The sequence below is a fragment of the Rhineura floridana genome, chromosome 10 (genome assembly GCF_030035675.1).
Source record: "Rhineura floridana isolate rRhiFlo1 chromosome 10, rRhiFlo1.hap2, whole genome shotgun sequence".
Classification (NCBI taxonomy): Eukaryota; Metazoa; Chordata; class Lepidosauria; order Squamata; family Rhineuridae; genus Rhineura; species Rhineura floridana.
The window spans coordinates 81,691,910-81,702,334 of NC_084489.1; the positions used below are offsets into that span (position 1 = coordinate 81,691,910).

The following is a 10,425-nucleotide window of genomic DNA, read 5'->3' on the forward strand; positions in this document are numbered from 1 at the left end:
CTGGGTAGGAGTTAGCTGAATACAACCCTTTATGTCTTGTGCATCTCTCAGCCTCAGTTTCCTCCATCTGCAAAATGGGAGATAATAATCCTGATTTACTTGACAGAGGACTGTTATAAGGATTGAAACAGGGCTGGGGAACCTGTGGCTGTCCAGATGTTGTTGGGCCACATCTCCCAGCGTCCCTGGCCGCTGGCCAGGCTAGCTGGGATTGATGGGAGTTTGAGCCCAACAGCATCTGGAGGGTCATTAGTTCTCCACCCCTGGATTACAGCTCGATAAGACCTGAGAAATGTTCTGAACCCTTGAAAGCTCTCTACTGTTGCTCCTACCAATTCTACTCTTGCGATGACTACCGCCAGGTGTGAATATCTGTTAGTGGCTGTGTAGTAGTAATTTAAGGCTGCAATGATATACACACTTACCAGGGAGTAAGCCCCATTGGAATCAATGGGGCTTACTTCTGAGTAGACATGTACAGAGTTGCACTGTTAAACTTGGCAGTATTTGATAGCTGGCATACAACAGCAGAGAAAAAGACCCATCCTGGCCCCACCAGGATTGCAACTAAGGCATCTGGGTAGCTGTGATTTCCTGAAACGGAAAGAGGTGTTGAGCCTCAATTTGCGCCAGACAGGTCAGCCTCAGTGCCAAGGTTCAGTCCAGGAACATAGATAGCAGGCTGTGTCTCTGCACATGTGCAGAACACTTTCCCTGCTTCACAAAGTAACCACAGCCTGGGCAGAGAAGTTCCAGCTCAGAGCTTAAGCTCCAGGGCCTTTCTTTAACAATTAACCACTGAGCTCTAGCTGTGGCCTCAGATTTTGTAAACACGTGAAAATTCTACTTTAACTCTGCTTTACCTTCTTTTTAGGAATGGACACGTGTGAAAGCAGATTCTCCCACTTACGTTTGCATCACTTCCCAAATCCATCCAAATGGGGAGACTTGCCAGAAATGAGGGCTGATCTAAATAAGAGAAATCATGTGGAACAGAGATGGTATAATTTCAGGCGGTGGGGGTCTCTAGCCCTATGTCTGAATGTCCCCTCATGTAAAAAACAAAAACAAAAAAACACCCCCCTGAATATGGAAAGTTAGCATGCCAGGGTTTCTACCCTAGCTTCCTCCCTGATGTGCTACTTTTCTATATACAGGGAGATTTCATTTTTATTCTGTGGGAACATTCTGAAGAGGTGTGGTCCCAGGGGCTCTGTACCACATGATTTATCTACACATGTAGATCAGCTCTGAGACCCGCAAAGTGAAGGAATGCAAGCATCAGGCTCCTTTTATCTGAAATGCAAATGTATTTACAGCCTTCCCTTGAAAAGCGCTTCTAAACAGCAGCTTCCTAGACAGAAAAACAAAACACTAGAAATTCCCACATGGAGAATGAGCAGCTGCCACTGACTTCCACAATAAATTAACACTCCATAATGCAAGCAGCGTACTGGGGAATTTAATGTCAGAGTGCCGCCCAGAGACCAAAGGGATTTCCCCCCTTCCCCCAAAGCCAACAATTAGCTTTATTAGTGTAAAAATCCAAGGTCAGCACACAGCAGAGCAGATGAGTATGGAATCGGGATGTTTACACTCCAGTTCCAATCAGCAAGATTGAGCAGGGTCTCTGTAATACTCTAGGACTCATGACGCAGTCCATTAGAAGGCATTTGGCAATACTGGCCATGATCCACAGCCCTTCGCTCTGAGCAGCATGTGGTGCATGCACTCCTTCACCTAAGGAGCCAAGCAGATGGTCAGCGTCATGAGCTCTGACAGTACTGAGCTCCAGCTGGAAGCCTGAGCGAGTCTAGATCCTTTAAGCCACAAACAGGTGAGCACTGCTGCCCAGCTGACCTGCCCAGCCATCTGTTTGGCAGGAAGTCCTGAAGAGGGCAGCAAAGTTGACTGAGACCCTGTGGTTTCACCGGCTTTTAAAGGTCATTCTCTCTAATGGCGAACTTGGGTGGTTGAGTGCCAGTCAGTCTGGAAGTAAAACGCCCACCCCCCTAAAGTAGGAGAGTGGTGTTTACAGAATAAGGAGATACACTGGTGGCTGGGAGTCCGATGTCAGTGGAGCAGTGAATCCACTCTGGGTCTGAAACCTAGAGCGGACTCACTGCCCCACTGACATTGGAGTCACCAGACTTCACTGAAAAACAGAAGCATATAAATGTGCAAATTCAAACCATCTTTTAAAAAACAAACAAACCCTAAGATGATGTGACAAGGACCTGTGAGCTTCCAGGGTTGAAGCAATCGGGATAAGAAAACAGAGTAGCTCATGGCCTGGAGGGGGACAAAAATAGTCTCAAGGCGACTTATAACCAAAATAAAATATACAGAGTTAAAAACATAGGAACCATTGACACATGAATAAAACAACAACCTGAACAACAGCCACATCATCATCCTGATAACAGTAAAAACAGTAAAAACATTAACAGAATATGGGCCATGACTGATAACCCATCACAATCCCACAAATGTCTGGGAAATAGATATATAAATATTTATTTTATTTTATTTATTATTTAGTTTATACCCCGCCCTTCCTCCTGGCAGGCGCCCAGGGCAGCATATAAAATCTAAACTATAAATATATATATAAATTTATATATATATATAAATATAAAATTTCCCACTGCAGGCAACGTTCAAGGAGACACTAAACCCACAGCTACTGCTGAAAATGGCATATATTGCCTCTCCCTCCTCTTCTGTAACATCTGGTGGAACTGGCAGACAACCCTGTTTATTGATCATGCATCAATAACACAAAGCTTACACAGCTTAGATTGTATCTGTCCTTTACTGAGCAGTCATTCTGATTTGTTTACAGGGTGGTTATATGATAGCGAGCGTTCATCCTGATTCACTTGCAGGGGCATATATACATCTTCCTGTTAGTCACACTTTTCAATGCATTGCCCTGTCACTTTCCAAACTGCAAAAAGTCTAATTCTTTTTCTTTTTAAAGTGGATTTGTTGCTGTAGAGCGACAGAGCCCTTCAATTCACTTTAACTCTGCAAACTTAAAGTTTCTGCTTGAATCCCTCCTGCAATATGGTGACAGTCTAGAGGCATCCTTATATACATGTCACAGATATGCTCAGGTCTTCCCGTAGGCATGTGGCTGGCCACTGTGAGAACTGGATGCTGGACTAGATGAGCCATTGGCCTGATCCAGCAGGCAGGCTCTGATGTTCTTTTTTGCATTTTTCTGAAAAGAGGCAGCCAATGGTGTTCACAGGAAATGAAGAATGTTGTGGCATCAAGAAATGAGCAAGGTCTGGGCAGAGACGTCAGAGGTGCATAGGGAACTCCTTGCTCCTTTATTGTTTTTAATGGCAGCTGTGTGTCGAATTTGGCCACGACTCTGTTAGCAGAGTGAGTTGAATAAAGAAGTCCAGATATTAAAGAAACTGATAATATTTTACTGAGTAAACTGAACAGGAACAGGGAATAACTTGAGGAGAAATAAACAGAGGTTTTCTCTTATTTACAGGTTTCAGGCCTTATTCATAGCAGGAAGATATTTAATGACTAAACATGCAGGGAAAAACTCCCTCAGAAAGACAAAGCCAATCAGAGCACGAGTTCCCTCAGCAAGAATTACACCACTCTGACTGGTTGCTAGGCAACACCTCCATCACCCTTCCTGGTTGGCTGACTATTAACAGGATTAACCCTTAGGTTACTAATTGCATGACCCCTGTTGTTGTGCTTCCAACAGGTGCTATCTCCTCCCCTCCAGCCATCTTTGCCCTCCCCTTTTCCCCTTCTCACCATGGCTACTAGGGGTCATGACACCATTCCATAAAGAAATTTGAAGACCTTTGTTTAAAAACAACAGCACCAACCAGACTACAACAACACTTTTGAAAATGATGGTCACACCCACACCATACATTTAAGGCACATGGCTTCCCCCAAAGAATCCTGGGAACTGTAGTTTACACACACACACACACACACAGAGAGAGAGACAGAGAGAGAGAGAGAGAGAGAGAGAGAGAGAGAGAGAGAGAACTACAATTCCCAGCACCCTTAGCAAATCAGAGCTCCCAGGATTCTTTGGGGGAAGCCATGAGTTTTAAATGTGCTTGAAGTGTGTGGTGTGGATGTGGTGTATCTTAAGATTTTGATGAAAAAAGCACGCACTCCAGGTTTTGTGACAGGAAACAAACTGTAAACATAGCTTCAAATATATTAAGGTTTCAAAAGAATCATAATTAGACTGTAGGTGAAAACCAGAGCTTAAGTGTAGCAGGCTATGAACCACCTGTTTACCCCGGGGCATTTATGAGTGATTAGTTGCGGCTGCAAAGAAGGAACATGACTGGATTAACTGTTGTGTATCTGTTCCTATTGTTGATTGTTTCATCTGCTATTTTTAGATGTTTCTAATGCTGTTACTCACCCTAGGATTTATATGAAGGCTGAGATATAAACAGAACCAAAAAAAAAAAAAAATAGAGACAAAGAATATGGAGTCCTGGATTCAAGTCTCACATAGGAACAAAGGTAACTATCTTGTACTTAATCAAACCATTGGTCACTTCAGAGCTTGGCAAAGTTACTTTTTTGAACTACAACTCCCACCAGCCCAATCCAGCGGCCATGCTGGCTGGGGCTGATGGGAGTTGTAGTTCAAAAAAGTAACTTTGCCAAATTCTCTTGTTTAGTATTATCTGCCGCAAAGGTGGGAAACCTCAGGCTCGGGGGCCAAATGTGGCCCTCCATCTCTCTCTATCTGGCCCTTGGGAGTCTCCCCAGCCGACCCTTCCTCCTTAGCCACGCCCTTTCTCCTCAGGTCTCACTTCTCACTGGCCTTATTTTTCAAGCCCCTTGGGTGTTTTTTGACAAATTTGTATGTGGAACTTTGGTCATTCCTCTTGCTTGCCTAGGGAGGATAGAGAAGGATGTGTGAGTGTGTGTAGAAACTAGGGCTGCGCATGAACCCACCCACCCAATCCACTTTGTGGCTCTGATTTGTAAATACAGATCAGGTGCAATCTGGTCCAATTCAAATCCAGTCCAACCTTATCTGGATCCGAATCACAATTCTGATATTAAAAATCTCCAGAAATCCCATTGCCTTACATTGCAAAGCCAGAATGCCCATACTTTCTTATTGTTTGACCAAGGGACATGACATAAAACGTGGAGTGGATCCCACCGCCCCACTGACATGGAGCCACCAGTCTCCACTGATCGCTACAACATGTTTCGGACCCTACTCGCCCTTCTTCAGGGAAATTCAGAGAAGCAAAAGATTCCGCATAAGAAGTGGCAGCACAGCTAAATGCTGAACCTTTCATTCTCTAAATTTTGCTGAAGAAGCACCATTAGGGTCCAAAATGCATTATATCAATAAATATCTCTGTTGTCTACACAATTGCTTTTTGCCCCTTCTTGCAGTTCCTTTTGGGGGTTCCAATTTTTGTTGCATTTTGTCTGATGGGAGAAAGAAATCTGCATACCACTCAAAGATCCTTAAAGTTACTTTTTTAAAAAAATGATAAGAATCATTTAAAATAGTCAGCTCGAAGAATTGGGAGTTTCAGATTAACTAAGACTGAGAAAATGAGTGCTCAGCTACATGAACTTTGAGAATGGAAACTCTCACTCACAGCTGCTCTCTGTGTAGGAGGGGGATGATTTAGTACAAATTGGGAGATGTGTCTTGCCTGTGCCTCTCATCCAAGGTCTTGGCTGTGTCACATATCTCAGCAGATGAACCCTAGGTGTGTGTGTGGGGGGGGAGTTTACAGAGTGATATTATATCAAACCTGAAAGCTATTCCCGTTTTGCTGCCCTTGCAGATTTCCTGCTGCCCGCGTGCGACTGCAAGCCCTAAAAGTTTATCTTATTCGATGAATTTATATGGTAGCTACGATGCCGGATGGTGTTATACAGTTCTTAAGTAGTTCCACATGGCCTCTGTAGCCCGATAAGACGGCATTAATTGTATTGCTAAGGTTGCATTTTAAGCGCTGAATTATGCATCACTTGATGGCATCCTTGGAAATCCAGCATCATGATGTGACCTTGCCGTTATCTACTGAAAATGACTAAAGTGCTGTCTTGCAGTCGTCTCTCTGTGTTCAGTTATTCCGACTGTTAATGTAAATTAGAAAGATTTCTCCCCACCCCCACCCACAGCCCACATTGTAGGGTTGTGAGTCATGACTTCTACAGCATGCCATCAAATGTCCAGTACTGTGTGAAAATATCTTTGACACGTGACATATCCTCCACTTGGAGAGAATGTATATATGTCTGAAGGGCCAGCATCAGTATGCAGCGTATACTTTATTTCTAGGAGAAGCATATCTGCAAACAGACGCAAAATGCATTTTTGAAAAATCAGTGTTTTAATTTATACTCAGGTGCTTTGTCAGTTAAGTACTATCCTACAAACCTTCTAATTTAAAAAAGGCAAAAAAGCACAAATGAAAAAGACCACACCACTTGCTCCATCTTTTCAACAACAACAAAACAGATTTTCATTGGCATTTACTCTCCAGAAAGTGTATTTAAGATTGCAGTCTAAGGGCATTTCTACACGGCAATTTTGCACTGTTCACATGACGTTGTTCTCATCAAAATGCCATTCCGACTCCTATAATATTTTCCCATTTAATCCAGATTTACTGTTCCCATGGGAAATCCAATAAGTAAGTCAAACAAAATACAGAAATGGTAAATCCAGATTAAATAGTGGTGGTAGGGACATGGGACGGAATGTTGAGGAGGGCTCTGATCATGTGGCCTCTGGGCAAAAACTTGCAAGTGAGCCGGTGTGGTGTAATGATTAGGGTGTTGGACTAGGACCCGGGAGACTAGGGTTTGAATCTCCACTCAGCCTTGAAGCTCACTAGTGACCTTGGGCCAGGCACCATATCTCAGTTTAACATACCTCAAAGGGTTGCTGTGAGGATAAAAAGGGGGGACCATATTTGTATGCCACCTTGAGCTCCTTGGAGGAAAGATGGGATGGGAATGTAATAAATAAATAAGTATGAGCAGCACTCAATCCACAATCGCATGACCTGTGGAAGTGCCCTTAATCACAACTACCTTTTATTAGCTTTATATATTAATTACATTTTTTAGAAAACCTGCTCCTCCTCCAATGGACATTTGTTGCAGCAAATAAGTCTGGAGACACTTTAAAACAGAGTTGGGGGACCTTTGGCCCACCAGATGTTGTTGGACTCCCAATTCCCATCAGCCCCAGACAGCATGGCCAATGGTCAGGGATGATGGGAGTTGTAGTCCACTAGCATCTGGAGGGCCAAGGTTCCCCACCCTTGCCTTAAAGACTAAGGATTGTATTGACCACTTTCGACTCAAAGTAGACCCATTGAAGTTAATGGACCTAAGTGAGACATGTTCATTAATTTCAATGGATCTACTTTGAGTAGAAATATATATTATGGCATAGGTTTTGTAGGTTTTTTTCCTTGAAGACAGCACACCTGGTTCTTCCCCTTTCCCTATTAATCCTCACAACAAGCCTGTAAAGTAGGTTAATCAACTTCATGGCTGAGCTGGGATTCAGTTTTGACACCATTTCCTGACTCAGAAACATATTTTCTTCCCATTCAAAACATTAAAAAAAGACCACATCTTTGCAGTTCAGCATGCATGTTTTTGAATTACACAGACGTCTTCTTCAGGCTGCTAGAGATCTGTGTAACTCAAAAATATGCATACAGCATTTATTTATTTATGTATTACATTTATATACCACCCCATAGCCGAAGCTCTCTGGGCGGTTTACAGCGATTAAAAACATTTAAAACAAATATACAAATTTTCAAACACAAAAAACAATTTAAAGACACAATTTAAAAAAAATTACAGCATTGCAAATGGCCTTTAAAAAGATATGATTTTACTAATCCTCTCCCTGTTCTGGGAGCTCCTACCAAAGTTAGCGGAGGTTTTTAAATTTACACATTTATTTATTTTGGGGGGTGGGGTAGAGTGATCTTACAGCCCCAGGTCGTATGCAAATGGCCAGGTCTCCCACTGGGTAGCTTGCTGAATGGGTTTAATGAACACTGCTGCTAGAGACAATGGTCTTTTTGTATATGACAAAGGGGAAATTGAAAGGGGGGAGAGAGAGAACTAGGTGGCTTTCTTGAGATGCCGCTGCAGATCACCCAAGTTAGGAAAGGCAGGACCAGTTCAGAAGCAGCAGCAGGGGAGAAAAATAATGAGCCGCAGAAGTCAGGCTAAAACACTCAGCAAGAACGATGATTAAGGGAGGAAAGATGGAAATCTGGTGTGTGAATAAGGAAACTGGCAATGCACCTGTGTGCCAGACAGGTCTTGCTCCATTGGGCACATCCCCATATGGCCACTGAGATGACTGCCAGTTTGGGGGGGGGACTGTGGAAAAGCAGAAGTCTCCTCTGGTGCCCTTGTTGAGTTTGGTTTGAGGACAAATAGGAACATAGGAGCATAAGAAGAGCCCTGCTGGATCAGAGTGGCCAACCAGATGCCTACATGGAGCCCACAAGCAGGACCCGAGCACAACAGCAACGCTCAGTTCCTGCAGTTTCCAGCAACTAGGAGCCAGAAGCAGCGAGAGCTCGGCCATCATGGGTAGCAGCCACTGAAGGACTGATCCTCCGTGAATGTGTCTAATCTTCTTTTCGAGCCATCACTGCCTCCGGTGGGAGCAAATCCCATAGTTTTAACTATGTGTTGAGTGTGTGTGAAAAAGTACTTTCTTTTGTCTGTCCTGAATCTTCCAACACTCAGCTTTGCTGGTGGATCCCCATGAGTCACTAGTGTTGTAGTGTTGTAAGGAAAACTTTGCTCTATCCACTTTCTCCATGCTCTGAAACCGTCTGACCTTCTTCACTTCCCGTCCCCCCCCCAAGCTTGGTCCTTTTATTATTGCTGAATTTATTTATTATTTCATTTCTACCCCACCTTTTCCTAAGGAATTGCGCACATGGTTCTCCTCCCCATTTTATCCTCACAACGACTCTATAAGGGCCTCTCCAGACTGGTGGTTTTATTTGTTAATTGTTTATTTGTTTGTTAGTTAGATTTATATCCCATCCTTCCTCCTTCCTCTGTAGGAGCCCAGGGTGGCAAACAAAAGCACTAAAAACACTTTAAATCATCATAAAAACAGGCTTTAAAATATATTAAAACAAAACATCTTTAAAACATTTTTTAAAAACCTTTAAAAACATCTTTAAAAAAAAGGTTTAAAAACACCTTAAAAAGCAATTCCAACACAGACACAGACTGGGATATGGTCTCTACTTAAAAGGCTTGTTGAAAGAGGAAGGTCTTCAGTAGGTGCCAAAAAGATAACAGAGATAACAGAGACGATGAGAGCGCCAGGAGGACCAGCAGCAAAGGCAACAAGAGCGCCAGGAGCACTGTCAATGAATGGGGGAGATTTTTGAAAGCATCTTTGGAAAGAAAAAGGAGACCCCATGTGAGGAGGTGAGAGCCCTGCCTGATCAGCTGCTACAAGGGGGTGAGAGTGACCCGGGAGTGCAGCTGCAGAGCACCCAGACTGGAGTGGCTAGAGAGATCCAGAAAGTGGATGGGCAGCTACAAGGCTTGGACTGTGAAGAGTTGCAGTCAGTAGTGGAGGAGGAGGAAGAGGCTTTGAATGTCCAGGAGCCTGCTAGGTGGGAAGACACCAGAAAGCTGGAAGTAAAGCCCCAAGAGTTGAAGGAGGACAGGCTGGAAAATGAAGAGGAAGATGCCTGGGAAGAAAGTGGGGTAGAGGCTGGAGAAGAGATGCTGCTGATAGATTTCTCTGCTCCGTGTGTGCCTGCTGTTAAAAAAGTAATGCAGGAGGAAGAAAAGGCCTTGGAGAAAGCTGAACTACAGGCTGGAGAAGAGCCGCTGTTGGCAGGTAGGTTTCATGTTCCCTCAGCAGTCCATCTCCTTTACCCCATAGAACTCAACAGGGAATATTTTCAGGCAACCCGGTTAGTATCTGTGTAGCCTCATCCCCTCATTTTGCATAGCCTCATCTTGGTCACACTAATGTGTGACCAAGAGAGAGAAACCAGAAATCAGCTTTTATAGAGATAGTGAGCCTCGCTGTCCTGTAAGCAATGTTTTTAAAAATTAAAACACAGGGGAAGATATCCACGGTCCAACACAAAGACTCAGAAATTAGGCACCCTGAGCCACCCACCAACAATGATATAGAACATTGGAAGCTGCCTTATACTGAGTCAGATCACTGGTCCATGTAGCTCAGTATTGCCTACACTGACTGGCAGCTGCCCTCAAGGGTTTCAGACAGAGGCCTTTTCCAGCCCTACCTGAACATGCGCCCATTGAATCTGCAACCTTTTGCATGCAAAGTATGTGCTCTGCCACTGAACCACAGCCCTTTCCCTGCACAACTGTCAGCTATGGCAG

General features: G+C 43.8%; 1 long non-coding RNA gene across 1 annotated transcript; it reads left to right on the forward strand.

Moving 5' to 3' along the window:
• The first annotated feature begins 1,749 nt into the window (after window positions 1-1,749).
• Window positions 1,750-5,955, forward strand: LOC133365623 (uncharacterized). The gene is made up of 3 exons (XR_009758261.1): window positions 1,750-1,837; window positions 4,432-4,530; window positions 5,832-5,955. It is a non-coding gene; the product is annotated as an uncharacterized LOC133365623 (long non-coding RNA).
• Window positions 5,956-10,425: the final 4,470 nt, after the last annotated feature.